At 42.3% G+C, this 17592-nt stretch overlaps 1 protein-coding gene across 1 annotated transcript in view; it reads right to left on the reverse strand.

Annotated features, from left to right (window-relative positions):
• RASSF8 (Ras association domain family member 8) overlaps positions 1-6442 on the reverse strand; it is a 74259-nt gene extending 67817 nt beyond the window's left edge. Inside the window, exon 1 of the mRNA XM_065742479.1 lies at positions 6174-6442. The gene's annotated coding sequence lies outside the window, so the exon portion shown is untranslated. The remainder of the gene's footprint in view (positions 1-6173) is intronic.
• Between the last annotated feature and the right edge of the window lie 11150 nt (positions 6443-17592).

The following is a 17592-nucleotide window of genomic DNA, read 5'->3' on the forward strand; positions in this document are numbered from 1 at the left end:
GCTAAGAGTGAACAAGTAAACTGGTAAGCAAATACAGGAACTACAGAGCAACAACACTGGTAATAAGAAAAAAATTACTCCTGTATTCAGATCGTTTAGTAAGTTCTTGTTAATTCAGTCATTTTCTGACAGATCTCATCCACTGGAACAAGTTCCAGTGAAAGATTTTACTAAGCTATTTCCCAGCTCCTTCGGAATCAATGTTGCCTTGTATGATAAATAGCCTTTGTTATCTGTTTGGAGTATCAGGTTACCAATTCCAATCCCATTAAGAGCATGAAAGGACTGTGTTGTATTCAGTGACGTTCATTACTCCTGCTGCTCATCTGTGCCAATTCCACTACTTGAAATACATAGCATAAAACGTCCAGCTATTCATTACAGGTTTCTGTCCTCATTCCCAATGAGACCAGTGCAAAGGCTTTGGCTGATGTGGCCAAAGCAAGCATGCACACCACACAGAGGGAGAAATCCTGATGAGTGAGGATGTGTCTAAAAGAGCCACACAATCACTTCTTGATGGGCAAGGACAAGGGCATTCCACTACTGCCATATGTTTTTCTTTGCATGCCAGTTACTAATTAGCCTTTCTGCCTAGAGTATCATTAGCCATTCCATTTCAAAGGCACATTTGAGCAATTGGTACATTGGCTCCCAATATCATCTTTTATGTATTAGTAGCTCTGGCATATTCCTATTTTATTCCCCATAAAGATTTTAACATGCACAAACATCCGAGTTTGTTATTTTCCCTTTCTTTCACATACCAGAGAAAAGCAGGATAAGCAAGACAAGCGCCTCTAAAGGATCGCACAAGTCTTCAAGATGCACTGACTTAGAGAACAGGCAAATTTAGTGTAAAACAGATGTGAGGTACTACAAGTATTCTCCCCTCTATTTTCATTGATAATAGCTTTCCTTAATTCCATCCCCACCCCTCCCCAAACACACCACCACACTAATCAAGTGTTAGCTAGTACTCATCTACTAGATAACAACTATACATTCAGTAACTGCCAAATTACACACAGCTTTTCTATAGCTTTAACGTTAACCAGGAAATAGGAACTGAAATATCTATCTACTTTTCAGAAAGCAACAAAGAACACTTCGCTCTCAAACTCAGTTTATTTAGGAGGTGGTCCCAATCAGCATAGGCACAGCAGGAATGAGGGGGAGAAGGAAAAGCTGGTGCCATTTGTTGAAGATTGCCAAACAGGCTAGTGACAAGAACAACAGACAGACCCTCCGACTCCCAAAGACATACTGTTTCCCCACTTAAGCATAGGATGCATAACATCTGGCTGCCCAGTGGAGGGGAGTTAGAGCCTTTCCTTATCCACACTTACAGAACTGCTGACTGATACAATGCAAAGTTTCAAAAGGCTGCTCCAGAAACTCCAAGCCTCCTTTGAACAACGGCTTGAAAATGTTGTTGAACACTTCAGGAGTCCAAAAGTCTCTTAGCCAAAAACTTTCCATCCACCTGAAACAAAAGGAAGTCACAGATCCCAAGACTAACAGGAAATTTGCAATAAGGAAAGCACCAACATCACCTCACCATTTTAAAACAGGATGACCCAGAGATGCAGCAAAGTGCATGCTTGAAATACATCAGGTACTGTTGCAGTAAGGGGAAGGATACACAAGGTTACACCTAGTACAGACTTCAAAGGCAGTAAATGAATTCAAACTGCAACCTCAGCCCTGGAGCAAGGGCAAAAGCTGGATGGAAGTCAGTTACATTACATATGTCTAAAACTTTCCTCCCCTTTCCTCTCGAAGAGGTAGTAAGGCATTAAAACCTGACATCTCAAAGCACCAAAAAAATCATGACTGATGACCCTGGGAGAAAGAACTTTTCTCTCAAAAGCAGAAGTATTACAACACAATACAAAGGAGCAACAGCAGAGGACAACATTTTTGAGCTTACCTTCAGAGCTGTGCCATTTGCTTGCTAATGGAAAACAACTACTAAAGCCCCTCCCTTTTTTTTTTTCAAAATACAAGCATCCTCTCAGCACATCTGTATGATCACTTTCCACTTGTAATGAAGGAAAATCTTCTTAACTGAAATACGTATTACTGTGTCAACAGTACTAGCCCCAGTCCTCAAAATGAATGCCAGACTCACAAAGAAAAATGTCAAGGATATTTAGAAGTTGGTGATGGTTACAAACAGCCTCTCTGGTAAGATTCCCCTGAGTTCCAGTATGTAGGACTACTGAAAACACACAGGGAGTGATTTTAAGAACGGTTAGCAACTACAAGCTGAGGTTCATCTTGCACAGTGGACTCCAACATGGGAATAAGTAAAATCAATGACAATACTTGGCTTTAGAAGCATACTACTCTATCATAATACACATGCATGCGTACACAATTCGACTTTTTATTATCACTACTTTCTATCATTGGGAAGCACTCCATAGTTCAACCTAACTCAACCTAACAGAGTACAATATAATTAACTCCAATATTAAGACAGGTGACTTCACCAGTAATGATTTTCAACTGAAACTAATTCAGCAATATATACTGCTAGCTCTGCAAACACCAGCATATTCTGTTAAATATCCCATGTATTTCAAGAATAAAGAACTTGCTAATAATACATATTTACTCATTTAAATTATAGACCTGGTTTATTACATTCAAAAGGAAACCGCAGAGATGACCTTCCGTCCTCATTACTATTCTTGTGCTAAAGATAGCATACAGAGTAAAAATAAATAAATCCCAACAGCATTAGGAGTTAGACAATGTCATGTTGAAAGATACCCTAAACGATGAGCCTTCTCCACTCCTGCCAGCCAGGATGGCAGGGGTCTCCGAGGGGCATTTAAGTGCTCTCTAGGTGATCTCTCCTTCGCAGGCTCCATTCCCAGCTGCAATCACTTGCTAGCCTTCACTGGATGCCTGAACGCTCTGGAATAGCTCCACAAAGTATTTAAACGGATGGATGGTACAGGTCACTGGAACAAAACTTTTTTTTTTTCTCTGGCCATAGCTCTCTTTCAGCACATTCTTTTGAAGTCTGTGCCACTAAGGAATCAACAACAGCTGAGAAACATGTGTTATCATACAACACTGAGCACAGCAGCAATATTGCACAGCAAGACACTTTTGTTCAATAATCCTGGACTACTGGAAAGCATTACAATGCCCTTTGTTGTCCATAAACCCTCTCTTCAAGCACGGCAGGAAAGAAAACAGTCCTCCCCCACTTTAAGTAGTAATGCCAAGTAAAAAGGTAAATGAAACAGATTTATTACGGGCCTCCTTTCCAAAAGCTTACAGCACAAATTTCCTCAAGTCCTCTCAGATACAGTCTCCCATCTCCATATTTATGTTACCACAAAGACAACTCAGAGCTTACCGAGACTGAGCAAAAGTAACAGCAAGAGGGGCCATGGCTGCTGTGACAAGGCACTGTAAGCCATAGCTCAAAACAATCTTCCTTTCCAAGGCAGCATAAGGGCTCCAATTTCAACTTGATGGGTAAGGAATCAGGGAAAGCAGAAGTACTGCTCAACTTGGCACACACAGGCCATTCTCTCCCCACCTCGTGTTGTGTCAATACAGAGAAAGGTGCCGTAAACATCACAACCATGGCAGGAGAAAGCATTGTGAATATAGAAAACTGTTGCACAGAATGCTGTAATTGGACAGCAAAGCTATTCTTGTTGGAGCTGAGAAATCAGTATATGCTTTGAAGGAGGTTATGAAGGAGAAAGGAGCAAGGAGCTTGTATGTGCATAGGCAAGAAAATAGCAACTTGTACCTACAGCTGCTTAACAGCAAGCTTCTACAGAAAAGTCTCTCAATCATAGCAGAGAACCACTTCCAACAGGATCAAGCCCATTATTTACAAAGGCTACAGACCTCAAACGGTGCATGAAGTCGAGCACTGAGATCACAGTATGTCACGTCAGACTGTAAGGTCCTGCCCTGAGAGTTATAAAATCCAACATGTCAAAAAAGGCCCAGAAAACCATGCAGCATTTACATCTAATTTCAAGATAGAGACCTTAAAGACTTAAGAATCCAGGCGAAGACCTAAAATTAGAAAGCAAACAAAAAAAAAAAAACCACATGCTAAGCCAATCACTTAATTACAGAGCTCAAGAAACAGACAAGAGCTGCATGCATCCCACTGAGGGGGGTCCCAGGCCCATTCTCCACCCTGCAGTGAAAGCTCACGGGACTTCTTTTTGGAGACACAGAGCAGTAATGAGCAAATTCACACCCCAACAAGGTACCACAGACAAAGCATGCAATATTCTCAAAGTATACAAGGGATAAAAAGAACTAGAGTCTCAAAACTGTGACAGCAATGCAAACTCTGGTGCACTGTCAATCAAAATAAATACTGATTATCAAGAGTTCTGCTTTACAGCTTCCCAAGAACAAATATTAGCACAAGAATAACCACCACCTGACCAGCATTCCAAATCACAACTCAACAGAGCAATGTGTTTGCACAAAATTATCCCTAAAAACCACGTGTAAGAATACTTCAGTTATTCTGAAAGTCTTTACATCCTATGAGGCACAGCTAAGAAGACAGCTTCAGTAAAGGTCACACTACCGTTCTATGGCAGAGGTAGGAACAGGACCCATGGTCCTTGGCTCTCACCACAGCTTTAAAAGATTCTGACTTCTTGCTAACCATACTTAGAGAAAACAGATGGAGGTAAATTAACCGTTTCCAAAGTTTCTCACTCCAGCAAGAAGAAATTAAGCAACTGCAGTCAGGTTCCATTAGGCTCGTGGGGGCAGGAAGGACAGAAGTTACATGAGTGAAAGAAGCAAACCTGAGCCTCACTGCTGTCCTAAAGGGCACGCAGCTGAACACCACAGTGACAAGCAGTCATTTCCGCTCCCCTGAGCCAAATAAGTCATTGGATACAAGAAGAATTGCTAACACAAAAATAAATGCTTCTGGTTCAATCCCCAGCCTATTTTATTATTAGCTTTAAACAACGTTCAGTAAGAAATCAGTTTCTCCTTTCTTTAAAGGAAGAGAGAGGCAAAAAGGGCTTCAGATGCACTTGAACCACATAACCCTCAAGTCTTAAGCAACAGAACCTATCAAGAGATAACAACACAGCCGTGAGCCACAGCTCACCATTCAGACCTAAGGAGCTGAGCTCATCTTCCCAAACTACACATCATCCTCTACTAAGCCAACAGTCACTGTCCACTTCCACAGCACCTAACACAACCACACTACCACCCACCCCGTTACTTGTGAGCACCAAACCCCCGCAAGCAGGTGTCTTGCTAGGGACAACCTTCCCAAGGCGCGCTACAGCACCTACACAGCTCTGCACAGTCCCAACTAAGGTGTTAACCTGTCAAGCTCTGACACATCCAGTTTCCGGATGAGAGGGGTGACAGGTGTAATCCCAGAACGGACGTTGCAACCCACCTCCTTCCCACTGCTCTCATCTCCCACACCAAGGAAGCCCACCAGCAGTTGTGAGCCCAACGCTCTGCCGGCATCAGGCCACCCCAGCCCAGCCTGGATCACCACCACAGCCACGTTTCAGGGCTGAGCAGACCACGGAGCGGGATCCATCTTCTGCCCCGCAAAGTTCTGCCCCAGCTTTTCCCAGCGTCTCCCCGCTCTCACCCACCGCAAAAGAAACACAACCTCATGTGTTCCCGCTGGCGCAGCGGTTTTTCTTTTAACCTTTCGCTCACTACGAGGAGAAAGAGGGAGAGGTCGGGACAGGAATAAGCGATTAATCACAAAACGAATCGTCACCGCCTGGAGAGGAAGGGAGAAAGAGCCCGAAACCAAACAGTCCACGTCGCAAAAACTCGGTCGGGAAAGCAAGACCCTCTTTCTGGGGACAGCGCGGGGAAAGACGAGAGCTCTAACACCAGCAGGGGGGAGAGGAAAGTCGCTGCCGAAGTCTCAAGGACGCAGAAAACAGTCCGTACTTCTCAGCGCGGCGCTCGAAGGAAAGCAGAGCCCCAGCGCCGGAGCAGGGAGCGGACGGAGGGAGCGCGACGGGAAGGAGGCACGGCACAGCGCGAAGAGCAGCCAAAGCGGGGGAAAAGCGAAGGGAGCGGGTAACCACAGCGAGAAAGTTGGCGGCAGAAGGGCGGCGGGCGGAGGACCCGCCGAGCTCCGGCACGCAGAGCGACGGGACCGCACTTACCGCTCCGGCGGCCGTCCCGCGGCGGCTGCGGGCAGCGCCAGCGGCCCCGGCTCCGCCTCGCGTCCGTGCCTCGCGGGTGGCGGCGCGGCCCGGGGCGCAGCGCCCGGGGGCTCTACTCGGCTCTGCCCTCCGGGCGCCGCCGCCGCCCCGCTCCGCCCCTCCCTCGGGCCCGCCGAGCGCGTAAGGTGGGCGCGCGACTGTGCCCCGCGCCGAGCGGCGACCGCCCCCGCCTCCTTCCTGCCTCTGCCTCGCTCCCCTTCACCGGGAGAGACATGTAACGGAACTGGGACGCCAGCACGGCATTGTGGGAGCTCTTAAAGCCGCAGCCGCCCGCTGCCCCCCGCCGCCGACGCTCCCGGCCCGGGGGCGGGCAGGCAGCCGCAGCCTGGCGGGGAGAGAGAGGCGCTGCAGCCCCGCCGAGCGGCGCGGCCCGGCACGCACAGCGCCAGCGCCCGGCGGGGCAGGCAGGGCTGAGCCCACGGCTGAGGCGGGGACGCGGCCGTGCCGATCTCTCCCTCTCTTATTTCTCTTTAATCGCTGCGATTTTCTTATTGTTTCTGGAAGGAGCAGGAATGCCTTTGTTGCTTATTTTTAACTGAAAGCCGGCGGGCAGTGTTTGCTATTGTTTTTGCCTCGGGCTTTTGATGATGGAAAATTCCCCGAAAAAAAAAAAAGCAACCAAAAAAAACCCAAACAACCCAGGGCAGCAAAGGATCTTATGCAGGAGGCTATTTTTGGCACCAAGCTTTGAGCAAGAACTTTTAATCAGTTGTGTGTTTGTACAGCTTGGAATAGGAAGATGACTGTTACTAAAGCGAAAAGGAACGAAATGATTCACGGGCGTTTTCTGCTGTCTGTGCACACTTGCACAGGGACTGGCACCGGCTCCCCAGCAGCTTTGCCCACAGCCAGGCCTTTGCCCTACAGCCTCTGTGCACATCACACTGATGGTTTGCGGTACGATCTCCCAGAGAAAACTTTTTCAGCTGTTTCAATTACCGACGCCTTAGGTGGTTGTCCACCAGTGAGTCTGGATCTTGGGTTGTAATCGTAGCTTAATAGTACTGAGCATGCCTGGGAAGACCAAAAGTTCCGCTGAGGCAGTTTTTGGGGGACAGAAGGATGTAACTTCTAGCCCTGACCTGCCTCTGGGCCTTCGTGTGCTATTTTATACAGGAGGAGCTGCCAAGTAATCTGTGTGGAAGGCTGTAGGCACATGTAATGAGGTATGAGTAACAAGAAATAGCAGAAATAAGGTGAATCAGTACAGGAGTGGGTGGTCTACATGGTCAGCTGTGTACACGCCTTGAATCATAGAATATCCTGAGTTTGAAGGGACCCACAGAGGTCACTGAGTCCAACAGTACTTGACACAGGACTACCAAAAAATCAAACCCTGTGTCTGAGACCAGTGCCCAAACACTCCTTGAACTCCAGCACTTAGAGCCGTGCCCACTGCCCTGTGGTGCAGACCCCATCCCTAACCCCCAGCTGCCCCTCCTCTGACACAGCTCCATGCCGTTCCCTCGGGCCCTGTCTCTGCCTCCCAAAAGAAGAAGGCAGCACCACAAATATGTCAACCTCATGAAACTGGAAAAATGCAGTGCGGGAGGGATACCTCCAGTAATGGCGTTGGTGACTGGTTTTCATGCACTCTACAAGATGAGATTCGTTTTCACCAAGCATTTCAGACCATGACTTTCAAGGGTATTAATATTGTTGCCAGACAATTTACCTGGGGGGGTGGGGGAGAAGGAGGAAGGTCCTTCTCCCCCACCTTCTCCCCCACCAATCCTCCTGCATTTTCCAGATAGACTGCTTGTTCCAAACTTTTGGCTAAATATTCCTGTAAAGCTCCTGAGAAGTACTGTGCTCATAATACTGCCACTTCTTTTTTTTTTTTTTTTTTTTCTTTAAGCAAGTAAACACAATAGAAGCTGTAAAACTCCTGTAAGATCCTTCTTCAAAATCCAGCCTACTCAGGAGCTCATATTAAGGAAGGATAGTGGTCTGAGAAACCGATCGTTGTTGGAAGGGAAAAAAGCCTTTTTCAAGAAGTTAATGGTTTACTGAAAACAAGTACTTGGTAAGTCATTGGGATTGTATTGTTTACCACTCCAGGTGCTCACAGAACATCAAACACCCAATTTTATATTGAAAGGGAGCTTTCTGATTAACTTATCAGCCTTTCGAACAGTTTTCTTACATTTACTATCTAATTTCCTGTCAGAAAGTTTTAATTTAGGGGAAAAAATCACCCTGCGAGTGAGGAGAAATTCATGGCCATAATTAAGAGGCTTTTTGTGAAGATGTTCAGAGCACATATAAAAAGATATAAAATGTTTATGCTCTGTGTTGGCTGGGTGTTTCACTTGCTGGTTGTGACAGTTTTTGTAGCTAGAAAGAGCGCTGACATTTCAAATATTCTAATGTCTTCATTTCCCTCTCTCCCTCGTGTAATTTAGGTTTTAAAGGCACTAAAGATAACAAATTTCTGCTTCTTCAAAATAGTGTGCATGAAATTTTCAGGGCACTTTTTGCACAGGTTGCTAAACCAGCATGTCCAGGGAGGACATCAAATACGATTTCATGAGTGATTTTTCACGTTAAAAACTGAACTCTTTGGAAAGGTGAGATGGTGTAAAAATAGAGAAAATTGACTGTATTGTTGGGATTGTGTAAACATGTAGTATTTGATTAAGGCTGACTCCAATAGTGAAGATGACAATGACCATTAAAAAAAAAACAAATAGGGGATGGTGAGGGGAGAGTGGGAATTGGCCTCAAATCCAGACATAAAACAAGGCTGGATTGTATAAATTCCTCCACTATGTAGCATAGCAGCCTAGCTGCTCTCTGAGCCATATCAAAAGAACAAGAGCCTGTTTCCCTAGAAATTGTGTGAGGAAAGTATGGTAGGCTCTTAATTCAGTAAAACATTCAGGGACATCTTTAGATTTTTGTGGAAATGCCGTGGACTTAACCAGAGATATTTCTTTTTATGATCTGGATCACTGCTAGGTGTATTTGGAGACAGGTTCCTCATAAAGATCCTACTACCTGTTTACCAAGAAGTAATTAAAATATCCCTGCAAGTAGTAAAAGGTACTCTTGGTACTGGCACTGAGTGTCACACACCAAGCTCCTTGTACCACACAGGCATACACACACAGAGTCTTGCACATATGTTCTTAATGACGACAAAAGGGAGAAAATAGGCCCACATGCTTTTTGGTTATGTAAGCTTTCCAAGAATTACGTCTTTTTGACCAAAACCAGGAAGAGAATGTTCCTGAGGTTCCTTAATTTCCTCCTCTCCTTGATCTGATCTTCTGTTACCACTGCCCTTTCCACTGTCATTTCACCTTGAGAAATCCAGTTTCTCAGTGGGCTCTTTAAATTTAATCCAGACCATAAAATCAAGCTCACTCAGAACACAAACAGCTCTGTGTGACCAGCTATAAGCAATCAGCACAGTTTTCAGTACCGTGTATTTGCAGTAAACTCCTCATAGTCAGAGTAAAACAACTCAATCTGCAAATGCTTTCTTGAGAAGAATAAAGTAGGTCTGCATTCAGCAAACTATTTAACTGTGTCCATATATTTAAGGATGTGAATGCTCTCAATGGGACTGCTTGCATGATCAAAGCTATGCATGCGCTTAAGTATTTTGTTGAATTGATTCCATAGCAAATAAAACTAAAATGATACTCACCAAGCAGAATAACAAGCTGATTTGGGGGAGTGGGGTTAATTTATGTCCTGCAGTATATTTGCTTTGCTTTAAAAGGAACATTTCAAGAGGCTATTTTTTATTTTTTATTTTTAAGATAAATCTGCTGTCTGAAATTGAGGGGAAGCAAACAGTCATCAAATCAGAATTTAGGTTAAGTGCATTCTTCAAGCTCTTTCCTCTTACTTCTGTTATTCTCTTCAGTTAGTACTTATTTCTTGGAGCCTGAAGAGCAATAATTCCTTGTTGCTCCTCCAGGCTTTCTGGATCTTGTTATTGGCTGTTTGTAGAGTATCAGTGACATACTGTGTTAGATATAAATTAAAAAGCTTGAAATCTGTAGACTGATTTTCAGAATATCAGAAGACTGATATTCCAATGTGCAAAATATATTCAGTTTTCACTTTATGTGGTAGATTTTGGATGCTCCTAGAGGCTTGCAGGTTTCAAGACTCAATTCTATGTAATAAATCTAATTAGTTCAAACAAAAAAAGAAAACCCAGACCAGATTCTTCTCTCCTGACCTGGTCACATGTGTTAACTCACATTAATTGGGTAAATTAATGTGAGTTAACAATCAATTGCCTTGAGTAAATAAGTAGAGCAATCTTATATTCTTGTTTATTTATCAGTAGAGGCAGTAACTCTCTAGTAACTCTCTAGAATTTCTCCCAAGTAATGGTTCAGCTATGCACAGTACAAGTACATTTGGGGATAGTCTTACAAAGATGATATTCAGTGAAAGAATATGGAGTACTTTAGGAGTGAATAACAATAAATTGCATCCTATGGTAAAATATGGAAGCAACGTTTTACAGAGGGATGTTAAAAAAGGAAAAGCATGCTTGAAGGGGAACGATTCACACAGAAAAGTCATTAAGGATGAGGGTTTGGAGCAGCAGTGAAAATGTTCAGCCTTCATCATAAGCGCAGGTGCCTCTTGCTTCCTCCAACTTGGAAAAGACAAGGAAAACCTTGGTGCAATTCCTTCCAGTTTCCCTGCAGTCACTCTGTGTTTGCAATTGATGTCTCTTCTAGGGAAGTGCAAGAGCATCACAGAGCTTTCGTCACTCTCAAAAGTTACAGGTCCGTCAAGCAAGATATTCACAGTGGACCTCACCCCTGTGTGTTAATTGTATAAGAACTGGATGAATACCTGTGAATCAGGTTGTACAGTTTTTCCTGGCCTGCTTAGATCAATCTGGTGTGGTCAGCAGCAAACCATAAATTTTAGACCATTTTTCTTAAAGTTCTGTCTGTGGTAGATTACCACACAAGAATCTCAGCTTTCTTTAGGAAAAAAAAAAAAAAAAAGTTTGGAGTTGTCATGGTTACAAAGAGACCCAAGAAAGGCCTGAACCTTGACAGCTCCAAAACCAAAATGCAAATAAGAAATCTTAATGTCATGTGATATAGAGGGAGAAGTAATCCATATTAGCCTTTAGATACTTAATTTTAATTCAAATCACAACTAAATGCTTTGACTATTAAGTTTTATGCTAGTACTTTGTATCATCTTTTTTCCAGATCCTGGAAAGAAAGTGTCAGTATAAATCTCAGGCACTGTAGAAGGCTGAAAATGAATTACCGTAGCTGTGATAACGTATGGGCAGATATCAGCTAAAACAAATAAACATCCCTGTGTGAACTCCCATCAGTCTTCCCTAGAGAAGCTAAATGGTGGCAGTAACACAACTCAAAGGACTGAGGAAACATCTGAAGATCAAGATACCTGAAACTGTTCTTCAGTTGAAAATCTGGTTTAGGATAGGAAAACTCTCACTTGAAAGAAAAAAGAAAAAAAAAAAAGACAAGGAAAACAATTGTTGTTTTCAAGTAGGAGTGAATGGCAAGAAAAAGATTTTAATTTGGAAATACACAGTTCCAGTAGCTATGATATTTAACATAGGAGTTTATTTGCCTGATGCCTACAACTCTGTGCCGTTTTCTATCAGGAAGATTCAGCCATGAATATTGTTTTATAAAATGCAGAAACATTGTGAAATCTTTGTGATTCCAGTGGTGTTTTCATGCTTCGATTTGTTGGCTTTTTTTTTTCTCTCTGAAATAGCGATATGGTTTTTGCCTTAGCAGAAGCTCCTCTCTCTAGGTGTGATGCAAAGCTTTAAGACATTAGGAAATCCCTGCATGAAGATCACAAACCAGCAATATTTGAAGAGCCAATCATAGTACTGTTGCACGTGATTTATTATGATTATCATTTCCAGTGCAATATATTGTTTTCATAAGCAATTTTTTTAATCGCTTTCTGTTTATAAATCAGTTCCTTGTTCATCTGTAAAACTAACAGAAGTACACAAAAATTCATACCAACTATTTTATTACCCACATATTTCTGTCATCCCTTTAATATTTTGCCCTTGTCAATGACTTCTAAAAACTCAATTTTTCCTACTATACAGTAATTCATCTTCATTAAAAATGGTGGAATGGCGGGAAGTACCTGATCCTTGAAGCATCAGAATCAAGTCTAGTATATTTTAAAATACAAAGAGTGTAGAATTTCAAAAGCGCTTCAATATTTCCAGAGCTTAAGTCCCATTCTCATAAGTAAGCTAGGGCCAGATTTCCAAAGCTTTTGAAAAATGCAATTAGATGCCTAGAGGGGGTCTCAAGAACAAATCAAAATGGAGAAGGAAAACAAAAAACAAAAACAGAACAAATTATTGTTGCTGAGGTTTCCATGTGAAGAAGTTTGCATGGGAAGAAAAAAATGTACAATTTTTTTAGTTGGGTATGACTCTGCTCTTCTTGCCTGCGTGACTGAAGCACGGTCAAGACCTACCCAAGCCGTTACAGAATAGCTGTCACAGCTAACAGTGGTCAGCTCTGGGCTGATCAGTGCAAGCCGTTTCACCTTTCTGGGAAATAAGCTGAACACAATGTATCCCTTTCTATACTAGGGAAGTATTTTAGTGCAGTTATTTGAAACTGAAACTCTGTTTCCGAATAGGAAGCCCATTGTGGTCTAGCCAGTTCCTCTATTGTGGCTCCATGAAGCCACATCGTTTCCTAACTGCGAAGGACTTGTGAGCTGCACAGACCAAATTAGAAGGGGATTGCTGCTACTTACGTTATGGAGTAGTTATCTAAGATGCCCAGCCTGCTGTCTCTTTGCAGTAAGAGTGCAGTAAGTACCTGTATCACAGAAAGGTAGGGCTCTGTCTTTACAGTCTGTGCAGATCTTCTGGGGAATTTCCTGCAGTAAAGAAAAACAGTCTTGGCAGGAGGGAACTCTGTCCTGATATAGTCTGCTGGTGATTTAATATGAGGGCACGGGTCATCTTCTCCTGGCAATAACACTTCAAATATCTCAGGTTGATATTTTTTCCCCAAGAGAAAATATTATGCTCCTGTATGAAAATGTAGCTATAGAAACTCTGGTGATAATGTTAATGCATATAATTATAACCCCTGGAGAAGGGTAATTTTAATTCTGTGTCCAGGGCCGTATTCTCAGAAGGTGTATGTCAGGAAGAAGATCCAGTCTCTAATATTCTGCCGTGAGTAAAAACATGAGCACTGCTTCTGTTTTTTTTGTTTGTTTGTTTGTTTGTTTTAATTATATATTTTTTTTTCTACTGTTCCATATAGCGCTAAGCACAACTCTCCAGTGGACAGAATGATGAATATTCCAGTGTCCTGAACATGATGGATTTTAATTTCTTATTGAAGGAAGCAGAGGAATAATAATAATAATAATAATAATAATAATAATAGCTTCAGAGAGAATGGGTCTGGGTTGTTTTTTTTTTTTTTTTTTTTTTTTTTAAGTACTTACATTACCCTGGCAGTTCGTTAATTAACTGAATTTCCTTGAAATTTGATTCTTGATGTATCTTCTTTATCATATCTTTTATGTCAGACAACCCAACAGTGTTGTTCAAGAGAGAATGAAAGGTGTGTAAAAGAAGAGAAAGAGCTGAAATGCTAAACGGAAGGAAGAAAATTAGTATTAAGCACAGGTGATCAAAAAAGGACAATGAATTAATGCCGTTTTCCTGAATAATTTATCTATTAAAGGAATCTGTTATGTGACATGGTAGAAAGTCTGGGTGGAAATTTCTGTCACAAACACATCGTGTCATTTATGCAGTGAAATTTTCAACTGAAATATAAACACAGGAGATGTAAGCAACGCAAGTACAGCCCTCTGAAATTGACTGGATCAGTACTGCATGTATTCTCCTTTCCTGTAAAATCACAGCTCAGAACTGCTTTCAAGTATCTGGTGAGTAAATAAAAGTGAACTGTGTGCCAAGCAGGAAAGCAGTAAACACACAATACGTTGATTTAGGCCAATTTTTATTCTTTCAAGCAATTGCAATTAACCTCTAAGTTCCGTTTTTATGACCTGTTCCTAACTTCTGCTGTTTGTTTGCTTTTTTATGTCATGCTTAAATATAGAGATGGAATGATCTTTTGTGCTTGGTGGCTTTGAATTTGTTTTGTACAATTGTAGTTACAGGTGGGAGAGTTATAATGACTGTAATTCTAAGAAAAGTGGAAAAATAGAAGGCCTTGAGTAAGACTGACTTAACTTTTAGGTATAGTAGCAGAAAAGGATCTCAACTAATTCGCTGTTCTTTCAGCCAAAGAAAGGAAAGAAAGAGTCAATCTGTTTTAAGATGGTCATTCTATTTGTCTGTGCTGTTCAAACACTGCTCCTGGAGTAGTGAAGTCCTTTGCACTTAGATACTGAAGTTCATCCAAGTATCTCTCTCCGATGCTATACAGATCTCCTAAGATTTGATAGAGGCTCTTACGCACATTCAGGTGGGAAATGGTTTCCCAAATGGTCCATGGAGTATTTTAGAAATGTCAATCAATTTCTTCCAGAGCCTATTGAAAGTATAACATTTGAATAGCAAGGAATAGTAGGGTGTGCATACCACTCCTCCAAAGAGGGTGAGAGAAATGCAGATAAGAACTCCTCATCTTCTTTGTTCCAGAAGAAGGATTTCACCTTAGTGTGTTTTTTGCCTCTATCCCTGTCTGCAGAAGTGCAGCTAATTTCCTCACCTTAACCTGCCTTCACTTCCTTGCCAAGCAATCTAGCTGGTACACCTCAGTGAGTGGGACATGTGGGTGAGCAGGGATTATCCTCTTTCTGAGCTTTGAGAAAGGACTGTTCACCTTTCCTCTGAACCCTCCATTATCTTGGAATCTTTGGAGTTCTCTGATTTTAAACATACTACACTTGAAGAACACTCCTGACAGAAGTTATGTCAAAATATACATTTTCAGATTCACTAATAGTCATTTGCTAACATTTCCCCCCACCAGTGTTCTCTGTTAATCAATAACTTCTTTGCTGTCTCTGTTTACGGGAGGTCTCCTCCATCTCAGCTTCCCTTCCACAGTCTGATGTTGAAACTGGAAGCACTTTGGGCACTAAGGAATAGTCTTTGTTGGCTGTAAAAGCAAACAAGAATAATAGGTCCTTGTTACTTCCATCACACATAACCAGACAATTTGACTGTAAAGAAATTTGTTTAGACACAGTTTTGTTTCTTAGTAGCGAGAGGTTTACAATGATGATCTTGTTAGTTATTTGCCTGTTATGTCCTGCTGTGAAACTGTTCTTGTTTTATGAAGGCTTTTTTTCTCCATCCCAAGGCAATCTTCCTGAAACAATATCCCCAAGCCTGTTCCACACCAGAATTTTTGGGAAAAATTGGCAAAGTCATACACCTATTTATTGCTTAGCGCTGTGTGAATATTTTGTCTTTCACAAGCAGTGCCAAAGAGATTCATCCTGAAAACAACAAAGATCTGAATACTTTTGGGACAAATTATGGGTAGTTTTCTCTCTTCCAGTATTCAGTGTTTGTAAACTTCAAAGGAGTAATAACCTCAAAAGAAATTAGAAAATATTGCTTTGAAAAATCAATGCTTTATTTCAGAAATGCCACAATGAAACATCTGCAATGGTTTGGGTTGGCTTTTGTTTATTTTTATATTTTTATTTTATTTTCATTCTTTTTTTTTTTTTTTGCACAATTTTTACTCAGAAGCCCCCGTGTTCTTGGGACTCACTTGACATCTCTTCCTTGAAAAAGAGGAGTGTGTAAAGAGCTCTCAGAAGAGCCTTGCTTCAAGGTGCAGTAATGTGTTCCTCACTGACAAAGAGGTCAGAGAGGCCAGGTTGCATATTTGAGCAACTATTCCTTTTTAATTTGTTTTCTCATGTTCAGGATTTGCTTTCCAAGTGGGTGAAAGAGTGCTGATATTGATCGTCCCCAGGGAGCTGCCTGCAGGATTGAGGGGCCTTAGGGCAGGGCTGGTGGTCCTGTGAGGCCTTGATAGGCATCCCCAGGCTTCCCTCTGTGTCATGGCCCTTGGAACAACTGTGGACAGCACACCCAGGGCACACACCAGGATGAACAACTTTGACTGGCACAGCCTGGGGAGTCCCAAAACAGAAGAGAAGCCAAGGAGCTATGGTGGAAGCGTGTGGGAGATAAGCCAGGGGGCTGGAGGTAGCATGCAGTTCTATGAATCCTGTGTGGATAAGTGAGGCTTGATGGTCATACTCATCTGAGGGCTAAGATGGTGTACGTTTACCACATGTGGCCTTCAGGAAACAAAGGGGCAAATTTCACCTTCCGTGCTCTTTCTTTATGGATTGACTGTATTTTCAGAGTACACAGTGGGATGTTTCATTATTTGGTGGGTAGATAGTGGGGTGTCAAGGAGATGTTTTTCACTCAGTACCATGAAAACTGAAAATTCCTAGCGCGTAAGAAAAATCCTGCGCTTTCTGCTGAGTGAATTTATATCTTTCCAACTTCCTAATTCATATAGACATAGAAATCTCCCAGACCAGCATTAGTTTTCAAAACCTTGCTGAGAAAACATATCTTTTCCTCTGATAGTGGCAAAGTCTGCTGGTATAACCGCTACCCTTCATATCTGCCTTGTGCCTGCACCCTTTGCAACCCTACCTCCACACAGCTTGGGGAAATCCCCCTGTGTAATGAATATGACACAGGAAACTAGTATGAGTGTCAGACAGCTCTGGGCAAATGATTTCTGACTACAGTCCCCAAGGAAACCTCTACACATCTGTAATATATTTATGGCTCTGCTTACTCATGATTTCTCCTCCCTGTGGTCCTTTTTAATGAAGGGTATGAAAAATTGAACTCCTTCATAGATTCCAGTAAACCAAACAGACCTCCTAACAAATGAACAGTATGTTTCTCGAACGCCATTATAACAGTACCTGTTAGTGGCTGACAAATTTACTTCGATGTATGTAATGGAATCTGTTACAAGTTTTTCTGCAACCCATAACACACTAAGGCCAAACTCTGCCAGAAGCGGGGACTCATGTGAGTCCCACGTTTTGACCAAAGGTATTTTTAAGGCCCTTAAGTGGGGAGCACTGTTTGTGTAGCAGTAAGAATAACTAAGTGAATGTCCAGTGCTTAGCTCCAAAACTGCATTTTTTAAAATGTGTAACAGCAAAATAGCCCAGAGAGAGCATGTGAGCCCAAACACCCTTTGTGGTGTATGAAGTGATGAAAAGGGAAGGTTGGAACTCTTGTTCTGTATATTGCACCTTTAAAAAAAGGAAATCTTCCGCAAGCTGGAGGCAGATCATTCAGTCATTTCAAGGAGGATATTACTGTTACACACGCTGCAATTTACGTAAGATA

The sequence above is a fragment of the Cyrtonyx montezumae genome, unplaced genomic scaffold (assembly GCF_038088225.1).
Source record: "Cyrtonyx montezumae isolate F1298 unplaced genomic scaffold, pur_monq_1.0 scaffold_3, whole genome shotgun sequence".
Taxonomy (NCBI): domain Eukaryota; kingdom Metazoa; phylum Chordata; class Aves; order Galliformes; family Odontophoridae; genus Cyrtonyx; species Cyrtonyx montezumae.